General features: G+C 30.9%; 1 protein-coding gene across 9 annotated transcripts in view; it reads right to left on the bottom strand.

The window, feature by feature from the left end:
* Window positions 1–17,492, bottom strand: part of Trpgamma (Transient receptor potential cation channel gamma) — a 126,428-nt gene that overhangs the window by 54,479 nt on the left and 54,457 nt on the right. For all 9 annotated transcript variants that reach the window (XM_087413864.1, XM_087413889.1, XM_087413895.1 and 6 more), the window contains one exon: window positions 9,841–9,883. The gene's annotated coding sequence lies outside the window, so the exon portion shown is untranslated. The remainder of the gene's footprint in view (window positions 1–9,840; window positions 9,884–17,492) is intronic.

The following is a 17,492-nucleotide window of genomic DNA, read 5'->3' as shown; positions in this document are numbered from 1 at the left end:
ATATTATATATAAAGATACTTATTTTTTTTTAGAAAGTAGTCAATATTTTCAAATAAGTAAGTCAATATTTTCAAAATTAGTTCTCCTTTTAGAAATAAAGTTTCAAAGAAATATATTCTATTCACTGAATATATGAGATAATAATACTTTATATATTATATATTTTTAATAATTTTTAATACAGTTGTGAAAACTATTATAGATTGCTTTTTTTCTAAAAGACTGCTAGTTTTCTAAAAGTTAGACTTCAACTTATATTTTTGAATATTCTAAATAATTCGTTTCGTGTGTCTATCACCTATATCGCGGACAATATTATTTTAGTCAAGCAAGTTTGAATAAATATACTATTCTCTAACTTACATATACATTCTAACTTACATATACTCTCTAACTTATTCCAAGTGTAACATTTGTGTTCGCTGTGCACGATAGATAACGCATATCGAAGATGCAATCGGAGGACTATTTCGCGAGGTGAGTTCGCCTAACTTTGTTGGAAGGATATCGGAAAATGTTCCTTTGAAAACAATATTATTCAGCGGTTTATCCTGTGCAGAGCAGCCTACATTTTGCATACTTGCAAAAGGATGCTTTTTCTGATACAAAGCTCTCACAATCACAAAATAATCTTGTTCTCTCAATATAGAATCGTACTCCTCGAACTTCTTTGATGCAGCGCTATTTTAAATCTATATAAATTCGAAAAAAATCTTTCAATCAAGAAAAAAACGGCGATACACTGTAAAAGAAGTATATAAAATTACGTAAATAATATATATAACAATTATATAATTTATAGTGGAAATACCTAAAATTGTGCTTTTTGAAAAAAATTAATACTTTTATCTATAATTATATAAATATATTTTTACACTAGAAAATTACAACAATAATAGTATAATATATTTCACAGTTTTCATATAAATGTGCAAATTTTTGCAATATGTATATATATATATAAAACGTTATAATATCACACAGTATATGTTTGTATTTTTCGTACATATAGCTCAAAAACAAATAACGGAAAAAAAAATTTTACATTCGATAACATAATTTAAGAAAAATTGTACATAATTCGTTGGCGAATTATTGCGAATATGCGAATATTAAATATTTCTATAAATTTAATTTCAATTGTGCAAATTTATTTCTGCAAATTGTTAAACTACTATAGGGAAGAATAACTTTATGTATATAAATTGTAACTTTATTTACGTGTGTATAAATGTAATCTTTAATATGGGTCCCAAAAGATTATCCACTTTTTTATTATAATTGTCGTAATTTCGCACATAATTTTTTACAGTGTAAATTGATCAAAGAATTAGAGTTGTCACTCGAAAGGATTGTACGATAGTAATCACAATTCTCACATTCTGCAATCTCTTGGGATTACAATGGCGTGGCGGATCGATTAGCTTTTCTTCTTCGGCCGAGCGATTTCTTTTCTTTCTGCTGGCTAATTATACGGGCTCGTTTACACGATTGCCGAAATAAATGAATGTCATCCGTGACTCCTAATGAATCACCTCGCGTGAACAGATGTATGGATGCTTGATTGGCGACTAGCCAAAGTCGCCAAACGTCCTCTTACGCGACATGTCCAACAAGATATTCATCAGACGCAGCGAGGCGACACCCCGTCTGATCGGTCCGTTACTATTATTATGATCTGCGCGATTTTACCATCTCTCTTTTTTTTATGCTAACGATTTGCTCGCTTAATTACAGTTTGTAGAGCGATTCCTGACTTTCACCGGATCAAAAAAAGCAGTTAATGAGGCAAATCGAAAGGCAATTTCTCTTCGTTACCGTTTGTGACAGCAGTAGTTTTAAAGGCATTAACAGTGTTACGCGTTAATTCGATCTTTATACAACTTATCTGACCTCTCAAATTAATTTCTGTTGGAACTAATTAATGACTACTTTTATTTTTATCACTTTATGTTTGTATATTTTAATTATATGTATTTAATTGTAACAATCTTAATTAATATACACTTTTAAACAGAGTTTTTTACTATTATATCGAAAAATAATTAACGGCAGATTGATGGATCTGTATTAATTTTTCTATTAAACGGCAGATTGATGGATTGTTAATTTTTCTATTAAAAATATTTCAATAGAATTCAATATTTTACCATTATGCTTACTATTATATAATCCTTAAATGCGATGATGAAATAAAAGCTTGTCAAGAGGCACAGCTGGATGCAGCTCGTACCTACTGTTCGTAATGAACATTATCGTGTAAACGAACATAGTCTATTAGTGCGTATAATGAAAATGATTAACAATGATCGAAAGAAATTACCCCGTGTCCTTATAAACTATAAGCGTATTAAAATGTTCAAATTCTACTTTTACATGTTCAAATTCTACATTATAAATCAGATACATGTAAAAATGAATATCATATTCATGATACATGCACTAATTTGTTCCTACAAGTATTGTTATCATTTAATGCCCAATTTCTATCAAAATTTTAATATGACAATCATAATGGGTGATGATACAATTAGAGTCCTAAGATTCATTAAAATACGATTTTTATACTTTGATAAGTTTTATGAGAATTTTTTAATTTTAATCGACAATTCAACCGTGCGAGCAATTCAACCGTTATTATTGCAACCTTCAGTATTATACGTATGTATACTTTTTTAATCTACTATCTAATATTTTTATTATTTATTTATTTTCGTTTATTTTTATTTCGTTTTGGAAATTATTATTACTCGACACTGAAAATAACCTTATTATTGATCAAAATGTTTGAGAAATGTGCGAAATTAAATTTGTATGACTACTTTTGAAATAATATAATTATTAATATGAAAATCTAATTTAGCTTACTTTTCCCCTTATTTGTAAATTTATTGAGATTTAATTTTTTTTCATTTGAAGTTGACGTCATTGATAATAATTCAAAATTTTATATATACGATAACATCAGATTGATTCCATTGAATCTTTCAAGTATCAGTATATTGACGGATTATACATTTCTGTAAATGTACAACAGTTGTGTTTTAAATCGCATGACATGAATAAATCAAATAAGAGAATCAATAAGAGTAGAATTAATAGAATTGATAAAAGATGATGCTTTAGTCAGATTATCCATGAAAACGTTATGGGATTGCTCAATGAGCTCGCAAATCGAGAGAGCTGTCTAATATGACAGTAAATCTATCGAATCATAGCATATGATCCCGCCTAGGCAATAGTCGTCCTGTTACAAATGCCAATAGAGAATGACAAACGAGCACTGCAATAGTGAATTATCGGATAGCTTATAACGGCTACGCGCGACACTGAATTATTTTATGTGTTAATGAGAGACAAATCAATAATTACTATGATCAACAATTCGGATATTTGTTAATTATTAAGAAGTCTTAATTTAATAATTTCGATACAAAAATGAATTTTCTATGCAAACAATTTCGCAATTTAAATATGTATTACGTAAAATTTATAGATCGAAAATGTTCTAATAAGTCGAGACTAATCGAATTTTAAAAAGAAAACTTCATTGAGAGAAAAGTGTTCAATATTTATATATATAGAACTATAAATGTAATTATTATTAATTATTAATTATAGCAGTAACAACTATAAAATGGATCTTGAAGCCATAATTATTTTATCGTGTAATTAAAGTTACATAAATATCAACACTTTTCTGTGCGTTACTTTCGTTTTATTTATTCTTGAATGTAGAGACGATCCTAATGGTCAACTCGTCCTTTACTTCGCGAAAACTTTCCCAATTAACGCGCACCCCTCAGAAACTCCCAGCAGGGGGTTTGTGACTTGATTATTATCTCGTTAACTCACACAGTTGATGGAATGTGGTTTAATCTGCGTTCAATTTGTCGTACAATTCATCACCCGTAGTGCCCTGCGATGCGTGTGGTAAACAAATTGCGAGGATTTCTCGTCGTTGTCTGTCCTGTTTTCCATTTCTAGACTAAAAGAGATATTTGGCATGACGATCCGATATAGAGTCATCCGAGTCACGGCTGACAGAATGCGACAGGACATGAAAGCGACGTCGATAACATCGCAGGTTGTGCAGAGGGTCTTACTTCTCTGAATTCTGGCTAACTTCGTCGAGCGGTTAAGCTAATGGGAAAATCGCGTTTCGTTGCGGGGACATCGAGAGACGAGGATAGAAATCGATTTCGAAAGTTCACACGCTAGTCGACGAGGAGAGGATTGGCACATCTATCATCGTTTCATAATTGGGGATCATATATACTTGTAGCATCTGTTTGGCTTTCAAGGAAGGAATAGAATTTGCACTCCTAACGATCCACAGAACTCCTTGCAACAATTATGTACGTTTTACTACGCAATGTAACATCGTATACAGTCTTGCAAACCAAATACACATTGATTTTATTCGCTAAAAAATATACTAAAAAATATCCTGCCTCTTCAATTATTTTACGCAATACACATGTATTATTACAGGATATGTCTTTAAAAATACATACGTATGAAATTTTGAAATTGTTATTCAAAACAAACATTAATTTTTTGAGAGCATATCGCAAGAAATGACACAAGTTAAAAATTAAAAAATATTCAGGAGGTAAAAAAAATTGCGTATTTTAAAATTAATTATTTATTACGATTAAACATAAATTAATCACAAATTGCTTATTTCAAATATATTATTTCTGTAGAAATAATACAGATATTAATTTTGATACGATGTTACTCCTAAAAACTACCCTTATTTTGATTGTCATTTTTCTTTAAAAAATATTTGAATTCAACTTTTATCCTTTTTCCTTATTAAAGACTTATATATTTAGAACACAATCCGTATAAAATTCGAAAAGATTGTATAAAGCTATTAAACTAGCGAATGTAATGTTAGCTTATTACATTGTTATATCTATAGTGTCAAATTTAACTTAATGTGAATCGCCACCGCTCTTACTCAATCATATCGTTATTTGATACTTAAAAAACAATGGTTATATTTGATACTATACAGTGTCAAATTTAATTATCATTTTAGTAAAAAATAACGATATATTTATTAGAAACAGCGACAACTCACATTAGATTAAATTTGACACTATAGATTTAACAGTGTAATAAGTATTGAATGTGTTGCATATAAGAAAATGTTCAATTCATAAAAATACAATTCATTGAAATACAACAAACTGATAAATTTTCGTTATTAAAAAATTTAATTTTCCAACAATTAAAAAAGCAATATTGTTTGATGGTCAAATATAAATCTAATTTTTCATAATATAATCAAAGCTTGATAAAAATCTGAAAATTATCTGAAAATTAAATGTCCAAAAACAACAAAATAATCTACTAATTGGCGACAATTAAAGATGACACTCCTGTCTGTAACATAATTAGAATTGTGACGTCAAGGAAAGTGTTTTAGGATGGAACCGGCGGTAGCGAAAAAGCACATTAGCTGCGAGGGAAAAGGTGAACAGAGAGAATAGCCAACTAAGTTTTGGTCATTAGACATCCGATAGCTGGATGTCTCTCTTTCCCTGAATCATCGAGTCAGTTCCTGTTACAACCCCGTTGATGGACCATTTCAAAGGAAAAAACTTTCGAGGGATAATGTTCGGGGATAATGTTCGAGGATAATGTTCGAGCCAAGCGTCGAGGTTTCTTGCTGAAGAAATCTCAACGAGGATTTTCATGCGGACAACTAGAAACGTGTGTCAGGAAAGACAGATAAAGCCTCTGTTTCCAACGAATCTGTCGATATTTTTTCTATTGCATGACAAGAAAAATTATAATGTTGTACCTTTGTACGACGAGTTCAACGAAGCAAACGAAGTTTATGCATATTCAGGAAAGGCCATTACATGTACAGATGTCTGCCTTTTTCTCGCTTTTCTCACGCCGAGTCTGTTTCCAAACGCAAAAAATACCGTGTTGCATTAATAACGCAGTGCTTTATTCCGTGAAGCGATCATTCGCAAGATAAAGTATTGCCGAAGTTAGAATTGCAAATTCTTACAATATCGCGAGTGCGAGTTCGCAATTTGTAAAACGTACAAGCATTCGTATTGGCATATTCTTCAAAAACTTTTATTTTTCTTGAATTGATGTACAAAAAATATGAGTGTGGATTTAACATTTCATGCAGTATTTATATCATTCTCATTGTATTGGTGTTAATATAAACATCAACATGATGTGAATTTAATATCATGAGTTTTAAACCATGATTATAATTCTTTGAAGATCGTTTTTTGTAAATTGTTTGTTTGATTTTTGTAAAACTTAATCAGTAGGGTAATTTGATAATACTTTATTCAAATTGTGATCAGAAATATAAAATTTTAAATCAATCCAATATGGCGGACAGAATTAAAAAAAATAATTTGCATAAAGTTCGATTGTAGGGAATTTTTAATTACGAAGAGAGTAATATCATAAGTGTTTAGTTTTGCTATATTTGAAGTTTATCAGCGCTACGCAAACAGTTAATACTGATTTCTAGACTGACTTTCAAATTCTAATTATGAGCCCTGATGACATTAAATTATCAGAGATTACTATCTTTTTGAAATTCGACATTTACAGACTACATCCTTTACAGAAATGCAATGCTGGCCAATTTAATAATACTGACCAATTTAATACAAAAAGAAAATAATTAATTATTTATTTTAAATATTGAAAGTACTGTTGTTTGTTTTAGTATTCCACATAAGCAATTAATTACTGTCTTTCAGTAATAAATTGGTTACAGTAATAAATGTTCGCATACTGGGTCAGTATTAAATTGGCTATTTTACATTTGTAAGGGATTCAAATCCAACAATACCAAGAATCTCTTAAAATCGAGTTTCACAATAATCAGATTATTTTTTTTAATTTAAATTTTAGAATTTTGAGGCCAGAATCGAATTTCAATTCGGTGATTCCGATCACCGTTATAGAAAACAAGATCTTTCAAGATCGTTCTTTTATTATAGAAAGCTCCCGTTCTCAAAAAATCCACATGTTAATGTTTATATCAATATCATTGGTAAGAATTAAAATAAAATTATTTAATACCCATGATGTTAAATCCACATCCATATTTTTTAGAGTACAATGATAAGTTTAATTGATTAGATAGTATATTTGATATAGATAAAGTTTATGAAAAGCAAACTTTTTGACGACGGAAATTCGCACTTGTTTTATATGATTAGGGCTTCAATCGCTGTACATGTCAATTAATACTCCTGAATTCGCCAGGATCAGTTGTAATCGGGCATCGTGAATGTGTAACATCTCTGTGAGAGAGAACAGCAGCTCGACGTTCCTGTAATGCCGGTGCCATGTTAGCCTTACTAGCATAGGTACCCGGTATGCAAAGTAGCAATTCACAGGGAACTATGTAAACAATCGTCGGAAATAGAAACTGGTCGGCGCGTGATCCTTCGGCTTGTATGTCCGAATGTCCACGTACTAGGCAAATTGGAAGTCAACCTCGGGTTACAAAGCTGCGGCTTTGGAAGCTAACGAGCGAGTCCATCCACCCGTCGGAAGCTGCGCTACTAAAATGACTCAGAATCATGTCCAGAATGCCATTAGGATTCAACGCGGATTTATCCTTCCGACACAATTATAAATCTTCCATAAAACAATCTGTATTTGATCATAATATTTACAATGCAATTGTTTGCGAATCGTCATCCTGAGTATTAGGTGACAATAAATTGTTTATGATGAAACGCTTTTGAAATACATGTGAGAGTCGCGTCGAAAATATAATATAATTCCTACGTGATAATTAATTTGAAAATGTTTGTTTGTAATTTATATATGTATTTAATTAACAACAATACGAATTTTGTAAAAGATAGTGTCACCGTTATTTATTTCAGTATTTCGTTAATTGTATAAATTATTATTTATGCAATAGCTCATTATTTTAATTGCATTTTATCAAAATAAATTGTGGGATTAGAAATTATGCGTATTCTCTCAATTGTCCCTGTTTTTATCTGATTATTTCATAATACTCCGTAATTGCGTTTTTATAATTTTGCCACGGAAATTGCTGCAAGTTTGTTGGAGATAATGCATAATTTTTGTATAATTTCATATAATATTTTTTTTGTATAATTCAATAATACAATATATATATATATATATATATATATATATATATATATATATAATATCTAGATTGTTTCTCACATTATTTTTGTTTATTATGTATCTCTAATTGCAAACTTCATAAATATCTATGTTATAAGATTTATTACATTCGCATAATAAAAATCTCGTTATCTTAATGTACGTTTCGTAAAAGCGGATAACAGTTTCGCGAAAATACTTTCATCTTGTTTTATATGTCTTACGCATTTCTTTTCTCCGATATGTGCTGACGTTTCTGACGGGATATCAGGAATATAATGGGAAACCTAGTGGGATACGAAACAAATGATGCGTGAATAACGAGGATGGTATCGCGGTTGAACGGACCATTGTCAGCTGTCGACGCGTGAATATTCGATGGCTACACGTGAAATATCCTTTAACAAGCGTATCGTGAATGAAGTTAATAACGTTAACAAAGTTATTAACGTTAAAGCTATTAACGTTATAGTTTCTCAGCTTAAAATGAGCTTCAAAAATGGATCTCCTAATATAAATGTAATTTCCTGAAAAAAGAGCTTGAAATAAATTAAAAAAATATATATAGAACATATAACCGCAAAATAAAGCGGTAATTATATCTAGATTTTGAATGTCATCGTCAATGTGGAAATTCTCCCGAATTCTAATGAGATTTAAGCAGAGCATAAGCGAGATTTTAATAAACGCGTGAATGTAAGCGACCGCTGAACGAGATTCTCCGCTAAAATATTTCCACCAATATTTCTTCGTCGATCTTGGAAAGTAATTCAGACGCTCGATACTGCTCCATAAATATTTTCGTAAGACGCCGCGGCTATTTTCCCCGCCCGCGTGGTGTGCACGGATGATCGTTCATTGTGATCAACGATGTGTACGAAACACACGATGCGGTGCGTTTAAAGTTTGCCGGCTACGGGGAATAAGAATGTTGAACTTTCGATATGATAGTGACGATTTATCACCCGCCGAATATCTTACGTTAAATCGAAAGTAAAGGAATTTTATCTTCGCATGCATTTTCCTCTAAAATTCGTTGCTCTCTGTTTGCCGAACACAAAATTTATGGAGATTGATCCCACCGGTTAACAACGTAATAATTCCTTGAATATGCATGTCGCGCTGGTTAATTCTCATGTGGCCAGTTATTGGCAATATGTAAAGCCAGTGGGCGATACTTTTAAATTAAGTTAAGTGCATTTGACACAAGAAAGCTCCCATTGCTTCTTGTTACTTTGACAAGTAATCGATGATACATATGTATTTCTCATCTATGTATAACATGAGATATGTATGTTCGTTGTGTTTGTATAAATATTGCTGTATTATTTTAATTATACCATGTATTGTAAATATTTTGTATGAATGTATTGTAAACATTTTGATAACTATATTTTTTTTTCTCGTTAAAATTCACTTTCTCGTTAGACTATTCTTTTGCATTGCTAATTTAATGCAAATATAAATATATGCATAAATGCAAATAATTTGATGTGTTTAGCTTGTTTAATTTAGTGATAACAAAAGTTCACAAATTTCCAGCAAAATGAAATGTTTGAAATAAACTCCAAGTATACAACAAGAATAATCTTACAAATATATAGCAAAAAAGGAAGGAAAAAAAGAATAACGGATGACAGAAGATGAAATCAATAGAAAGCATTATTCACTCTAGCTGTACTCACCGATCTCCGGTATGTTCCTGTCATGATCGCCCCCGGCTAAAAACTGAAACATAAAAAATTTTATGGTCAGATATAACGCTCTTGTATTACGATAAAAAAGAAAATTACAAATTAAAAAAATAGCTAAATCTTAATATATGTTTCTTTGAATAGTACTAATTAACATTTATTTACAAATGAATATTGATTCTATAAAAAAAGATAATTAAATCAAATGATTCTTATGAATATAAATATCTGGTTACATTTAATAAATTATTTAGAATTACTCGAAATATTTGTTAAAATTTAGTATTTTTTTAATGCGCAAAATAGAAAAATACTGTGTATAAAATACTACAGTTAATATCATAATATCAAATTATATCAAATTTGGGTTATTTTTAATTATTTCTATTCTCGTCCCTATTCTATTCTTGCTTCTATACTCAGCATATCGTTTATTTAATTAAAACAATGGAATTAAACAATTTAACTCAAGAAAATATATTAAATTTAACTCAAATTTAATTTATTATTTACTAAGTGCATACATTAACGAACGCTGTTTGTTTTAAAACTAATCATAGAAAAATAGATTAACTTAAATTTTGACACACATGGATGTTAAAAATAATGAAATATCAAGGAATTATATACTCAAGGAATTGGATTAATTTTCATTCCTCTTTTGATAAAGTAGGTATATGTAAAAAATATTATGTAGAAAAAATCTTTGACATAAATAAAATTATTACAACAGTTCACATTATAATATTCAATATTTTCTTTATGTTTTGATCTAATAATTTTCCTGCCGAATGAATTATCATAAACTTATTATAACGGCATTTGCGAACGGCCGCAGCCAATTCCATTATCAATCCCATTATCACAAGTCGATCACGAACTCCTAAGATTGCCCGTAAAAATTACTTCGCTTCCATCAAATGAAGTTTATTCAGGATAAGGGGATCAGAAGATCCCCGCTGGCGCCAAGGGAACAGCAGAATAGAGTGGGATCGGAAGAAGCTTCAATCGATGATAGCGAAACCTGGCGAAAGAAACTTCTGGCGATGACGCGAAAGGATCGCCAGTAAAATATGACATCGCTGTTTTTCTCGAAATCTAGCAAATACTGTTACTTTTGCTTCCCTATCCGGCGAACAACAAACGGATCTATACGTTACATCAACTCGCTCGCTTTGTAACTTTCATGGAGAACTTTCGCTTTATAGAGCGTAAGGCGTACTCGGAAAGAACTTCCTTCGACTATTGAAATCTGACAAGAAAGCCGAGAAAAACTAGGACTCTCAATATTCTATTTATAAGTTAGAAAATTTGTAACATTGTAAAAAAAAGTTGTCAGAATTATTTCGAACTAAAATTGTAATGAACTGATGCTCGAACAATTCCAATTATTTAGTAAAATTTCTTGAATATATAAAAAAAATGTTAAATAACGCCAATTAAAACGTTAGAAAAATATTATAAAAAATTATGAAAATTATAAAAATTATGAGATATGAAAATTGTAAAAATTCTGAAATACTTTCACTTATTTTACATCAAATAACTTTCATAGTTTAATAAAATCCATGAGATTTTTTTTACAAGTAAAGACTGAATGTAGGTCTATGTGCCGCAAGCAAATCTTCAATTCAAAAAGTTGTCTTCGTTATCATTATTATTTGACATCTCGTCATATACAAGACAGAAAATTATTTCTATGTCAGTATTCTTCATTGCATATTTACTTAAATACTTCAAGCGATAATTAAAAATTTTATACGATCGTGAATTTTTCGAAGTGAAGTAAGAAGTATAATATAAGACAAGTGTTGGTGATTAAACAAAATATCCAGAGTCGCCAAATATTCAGTTGGTGATCTCGACAATTAAATTATGCGATGACATTGTGAAATATATACAAGTGTTTCGAAGTACACTTATAAAACAAAATGAAACTCATAAGAAAAGAAGATCCAATTCTTCATGACTTTTTACAGTTCTTCAGCTTGCAGAGCGCCTTTCCTTGCAGTCTCTGCGATTCATAAACCAGGCTTATTCGAGAAATCGTGAGTCTCCCGGAAAATAGAAACCGACAAAAAGATATTCTGCGGTCGCCTCTCTTACCGCGAGATGGATTCCTAGTAGCCCTCCTCCGCACTTGCGAAAGGGAAATGGCGAGAGAAACCTCTCGAGGGAAGCCTCTTCCTCCTAAAGCTAGACCTTCCGGGCTTGGGAAATCGATAGACCCTCCCCGCCTTCTAGTTTCCTGCGATTCTCCTCGATTTAGGGCTCGAGACCATCTTCACGTCCATGTGTCGAGAACCCAATAACGTCTCACGTCAGAGACTGATTAAGGATATGATCGCCATTACCTTCTCCCTATATCTGTATTACGACATTTTCCGCATTAATAGATTTTTAATATCAGCGATTTAATATTAGATTTAATATTAGATTTAATATAGATTTTCTATATTTCTATTAAAATCTACTATTTTTATGTCTTCCTTATTATAAAACAAACATCTAATTTCAGATTGTTATTTATTAGGTAAAAGAAAATTTTTGAATTCTTGAAAAAAAATGTATACCTTTTTGTATTTTTTGATGACTTCTAACAATAAGTATTACAAATAATTAAAAATATATTACATGTATTTTTTAATAAAATGAAGAAATCATCAATCAAATGAAGAAAATTGCAGATTCCTCTACATTATACTTGTAATGTAAAAGGTTTGGCAGCGATTTAGAATTTGGATTAAAATTATTTCAATAAGTAGACATGTTTTTAAAAAATAATTAAAATAAAATAAGGATAGGTTCATTTTAACAATAAAATTATTAAATACAAATATTGATCTTATTGAATTGTTTCATGTAATAACATTCATCAAAACAATATAAAGAATCAAAAGAATATGAATTAAAGAATATGAAAAATAACTATAAATCAACACTAAATATATGTATACTTAAATTTATTCTAGTGTGACAATAACGTAATATGTTAAGAGAATAATTTTAAGATTTTAAGAATTTTATACATATCTTCTGCTGATTTTTATAATTATTTTCATATTCTTTAATTTATATTTTCTTCAGAGCTTAAATTATTCATGTATAACATTTATTTTTATATGGAAAGTACAAATTTAATTTCAGCCACTGTTAAATAAAGAGACTACACTGTTAAAAATTCATAATGTTCAATTATACTCTATTTGGGTTATATTCAATCATTTATAGGTCGCGGCGTCATTGCTCATTAATTTCACTAAAATAATGGAGTTAAACAATTTAACTCGAGAAAATGCATTAAATTTGATTCAATGCATTACTTACAAAGTGTATATATTAATAAGAATGCTATGTATTTTGAAACAAATCACAGAAATGAATCGATTACATTTTGACACACATAGAGGTTAAAAATAACAAAATTATTCGATTCAAGGGATTGAATAATCACCAATTCTTTTCTAATATTTAATAGTGTACTGTCCTGATACATTCTTAAATACTTGATGTAGTTAATTGATTATTGTATCAATATTATTCGCTTTGTGTTTTCTGAACAAAAGAAGTTTTCGATAGTGATGATTTACTTATTTCACATACTGTTTCTGCAAAACAAAAAACGACATACGGGTTCTCTCACCTATCAGTTACTATTTTATACGCGCAACTCGAAACATTCGTGAGAACAAGCTTGAAAGCTATTTTGCGCACGATGGAAAAAAAAGAAAGAAATGAATACACTCGTTACCAATTTCATCTCGTCCTTTGTGCAGTTAATCGAACAATTAATCACTACGTGTACCCGGAAGGATTTACCGCTCTGACATGTAGGTCGCGCTCCAGTGGGATCACTCGGAACTTGTATCTCGCACCTCTCTGTCGCGAGGTGCGTTGATCTCTCGAAATGAAAATGGAACGAAGGGCGATTCGACGTCGCCGCAATTTATTTCCGCACCGATTCGACGTGCAATCTCCAGCACGAACATACAGACCTCCGCCTAAATGGCAGGTCATTTCTACTCATAAGTGCCGCATTTTCAGAAACACACAAGTCGGAGGATTGATGGAAGCTCGCTCCGTCACTATCTGCCCGTAAAAAAATCCCCCGATCTTCTCATGAAATTGATAAATACGAGAAACCCACAGTTCGCAGAAACTCTTGTAATATAAGGGTTGCGAACGACAACTCTTTCCCGTTCGTTTTGATAAACTTCTCGCTGTGAATTTATGAAGCTGGTCTGCAAGAGTTTCCGTTTGCATAACGTTTCGTGATGTCATGCGTACACTATATTAGAAAGGTATGAATGCCGTAAACAGGATGTTTCGTAAAGTTCTGCATCGAAATGCAGAAGCGTATTCGTTCAAACTAATTTTGACTTTGTTTACTGTTTATATTTGACAACTTAAAGTCACGAAGTTATTTAAGATTAAAAATTAATGGTTTTCTGCGAAATGAAACTTTTACACAAGCAACTATAGGATATATTATTCCCATACCTACTTCAAAAGTGACACAACTCAATACACGATTTTCAAGTTATTATCATGAATGATTTAAGAAAACACTATTCAATCAATTACAAAAAAACAAACTAACTTTATTTCATAAAAAATTATTACAATTGTCACTTTTAAACAAAGAAATTTAAAAAAAATCATTAAAACTACGTTGTATCATTCAAAAAATATGTAGAAACGTTTATTCGTCATTGCATTTTTGCGTATTTTTTAGAAAATTGTCATGTTAATTTTATGGGCTTTCTATAATAAGCCCATAAAAGTTATCTAAGCTTTAAGTTTTAAGCCTTAAAAAATTGACCAATTACAGTCGATTATTTTTATCATATTCGACTGTGATTAGTTAATTTCTTACGGTTTAAGACTTGAAGCTTAGGTGAAGTTAGGTAATGGCTTATTATAGAAAGCCCATTATAGATTGGGGAGAACTTCTGCCTTTTATGTCGTTATCTATGAACGGCCGTGAAACTAGCAATCAATGTGGATCACGCGGATGGCACAATGTTTGCTAGCTTGTTGAATTTATCTCAATTCCATTAGTCTTCTATATTTAGATGAGCCGCGGAGACTGACGCTTTGCAACATTGCCGTTCTGTAAATCACAACTACAACCTTCCTTTTCGGACGTTAACAAAATCGCAACGATCAGACCTTGACGTAATTTTAACCCGCTTGTTTATCCCAAGTAATTTTCGGCTCAAAATAGTTGAAGATTCATCCGCGTTTGCGAACAACTTATCTTCTTCGGCAACGACCAAATGGATCGGATCTAAAATATTTATCTCGGATAAAGTTAATTCTAAGAAAAATACTTCCGATCTGCTGAAAAATTAAAAAGATAGAACATTGACTGTTCACCATTCTCCGTTATGTCTCGTATGAATATAAAAAAACTACAATTTTGTTCAAACATCCGTGAAAAAATATTAGAAACAAGATGAATATTATAGATACCAAGATAAATACTGATACATACGACGAACACGAGTAATATTTAATGTTTATGCTAAAAATTTCAAGCCGCTCGCACTTCCATACGTTTAATTAAATATCTCCGCTATTTCATAATCGCGATCTCCTAACAAGAATATTGAACGGCGACTAGACCGTGCGCCAAAGACTGGCTTTAATATTTTTAAATCAGTGCTTTTTGCTCTTGGCTTAAAATTAAATATGGTGTAATATTCGAAGGATGAACATCAAAGTATATAAAAATGCAGGAAATTTTCATTTTGCATCAAAAATATATTTGAATATTAATAACACAAGTCGCACGAATAAACGGCAGAATAGCGTCAGAAAATTGTAAAATACAATCAAGAATCTCTCATGCATTTATGAAGACCATCGAGATCTCCCGTCATGCTTATCTTCTATATTCCATCGATGGCTGCGAGCAAAATTGTTCTCTCTCTCAAGGTGACGTTCTATAGACCGTTGCGGCTGCCTTATCGTTTCTTATCCGTCAGTCTGGCACGGGGCATGGCATCGATAACGCGAACAAAAGAACGTGGCGTGAACACTAGATAAATGAGTGCGACGGCGCAGAATTCGATTTCCTTCGGTTTTGCGCGATCTGAAAAGTTTACGTACGATAAATGTGTGCAAAGCGAGAGGGACGAGAGTTCGGGATGAGACAGGGTGACGTTCACTTCGTCATTACGATTGAACGAGGCTTACGATTAAATCGTACGAGAATCGGCATTGGTTAAAGCGACGAGGAGCTGTCAAAAGGGAATTCGAACTTCCGCCAAAATCGCCTACTTCGTCAGATTTACATCCGAATGTAAATGCCGATTGAGAGTCTGTAAATAGATCCATGACTTGGCAGCTTTCGACTATTCAAACCGCCTATGACTCGACGCCTCGCGTCGACCAATCAATCGGAGTCATTACGATTGTTCGATCGCTTCGTTTGGCAATATTTGCAATCGACGACCATGCATATTTGACTGCGAATCGATTACAAATTTGGGACAATTCGGTAATTGCCTGGGACGATTACATATTACATGCTATTGTAACCAGGGATTGAAACACAATTGCGGTGAATGCAAATCTGGATGCGATTGATGCATGAAAACAAGCTGTATATTTGTTTTTGACACAATGGAAATATGAGAAAATATTTTAAGATGTGCATTCTCATGACATATTTTTTTAGAATTAATTTTTTTTTCTCCTAAATGGAATTCAATACGAGCAGCAAAATACGATTATCATTCTGTAACTAAATGCTTTTCATATTGGTTCATACAATAAAAATTTCAACAAAAGTTCCTAGCGCTACTTTATTTATATCATGTTTACATGTTTTTCAAAAAAATTTGGCAATTATAATATTTAATAGAGCAAAGAAGTGTACTAAAATTGATCTAAAATGGTTAACAGATTTTTATGAAACTTTCACCAAACTACTTTTAATTGAATAATAGAATCATACTAAAAGAATTTTATGTAGAGACCAAGATAAAACGACAGAAGTGAAATCTACTTCTCAAAATTTGAAAAAAAATTAATAAAAATGACTAGAGAGAACCCGCAGACTATTCGAATGAAACAAAATTTATTAAATCGTAATACATATTCTTTGAATATATAGTAAAATATTAATATATACTATATTAAAAATATTTATTTATAGTGAATAAATATTTACTTAATAAAAAAGGCAGTTAAATTAAATTAATGACTATTGTATAAAATAAATATATATGTTTATATTTTGTAAATATTTACTTAGAACTATTCAAAAAATATTTATTAAAATTTAGTATATTTTTTTCAGTATAAGAAAACGTACTGCGAAGTTCACAAGATTAAAGAATCAATAGAAAAAGTCGCGGCGGTATAATTCTATTCCAAGTCACCATACTTATTGACTCTCTTAGTCAGCTCTACATAAAATTCTTTCATCAGCATGTTTCTTTGACTCGGTAAAACATTTGATGAAAGTTTCATGAAAATCTATTTAATTGATTATTTTTGATCAATTTTGATATATTCCTTTTAACTTTAAAAATTTATTTTGTTAATTACGGTATGCTTTTTAAATAAGCAATCAAAGTCAAAATGCTACTTTTATTTAATCCGTAATAATTTAATAATAAAAAAATCTTAGA

Source organism: Acromyrmex echinatior, chromosome 1 (genome assembly GCF_024713525.1).
Source record: "Acromyrmex echinatior isolate Ae372 chromosome 1, ASM2471352v2, whole genome shotgun sequence".
NCBI classification, from domain to species: Eukaryota; Metazoa; Arthropoda; class Insecta; order Hymenoptera; family Formicidae; genus Acromyrmex; species Acromyrmex echinatior.
The sequence above is the reverse complement of the archived record's forward strand: the minus strand, read 5'-3'. Positions and strand labels throughout refer to the sequence as shown.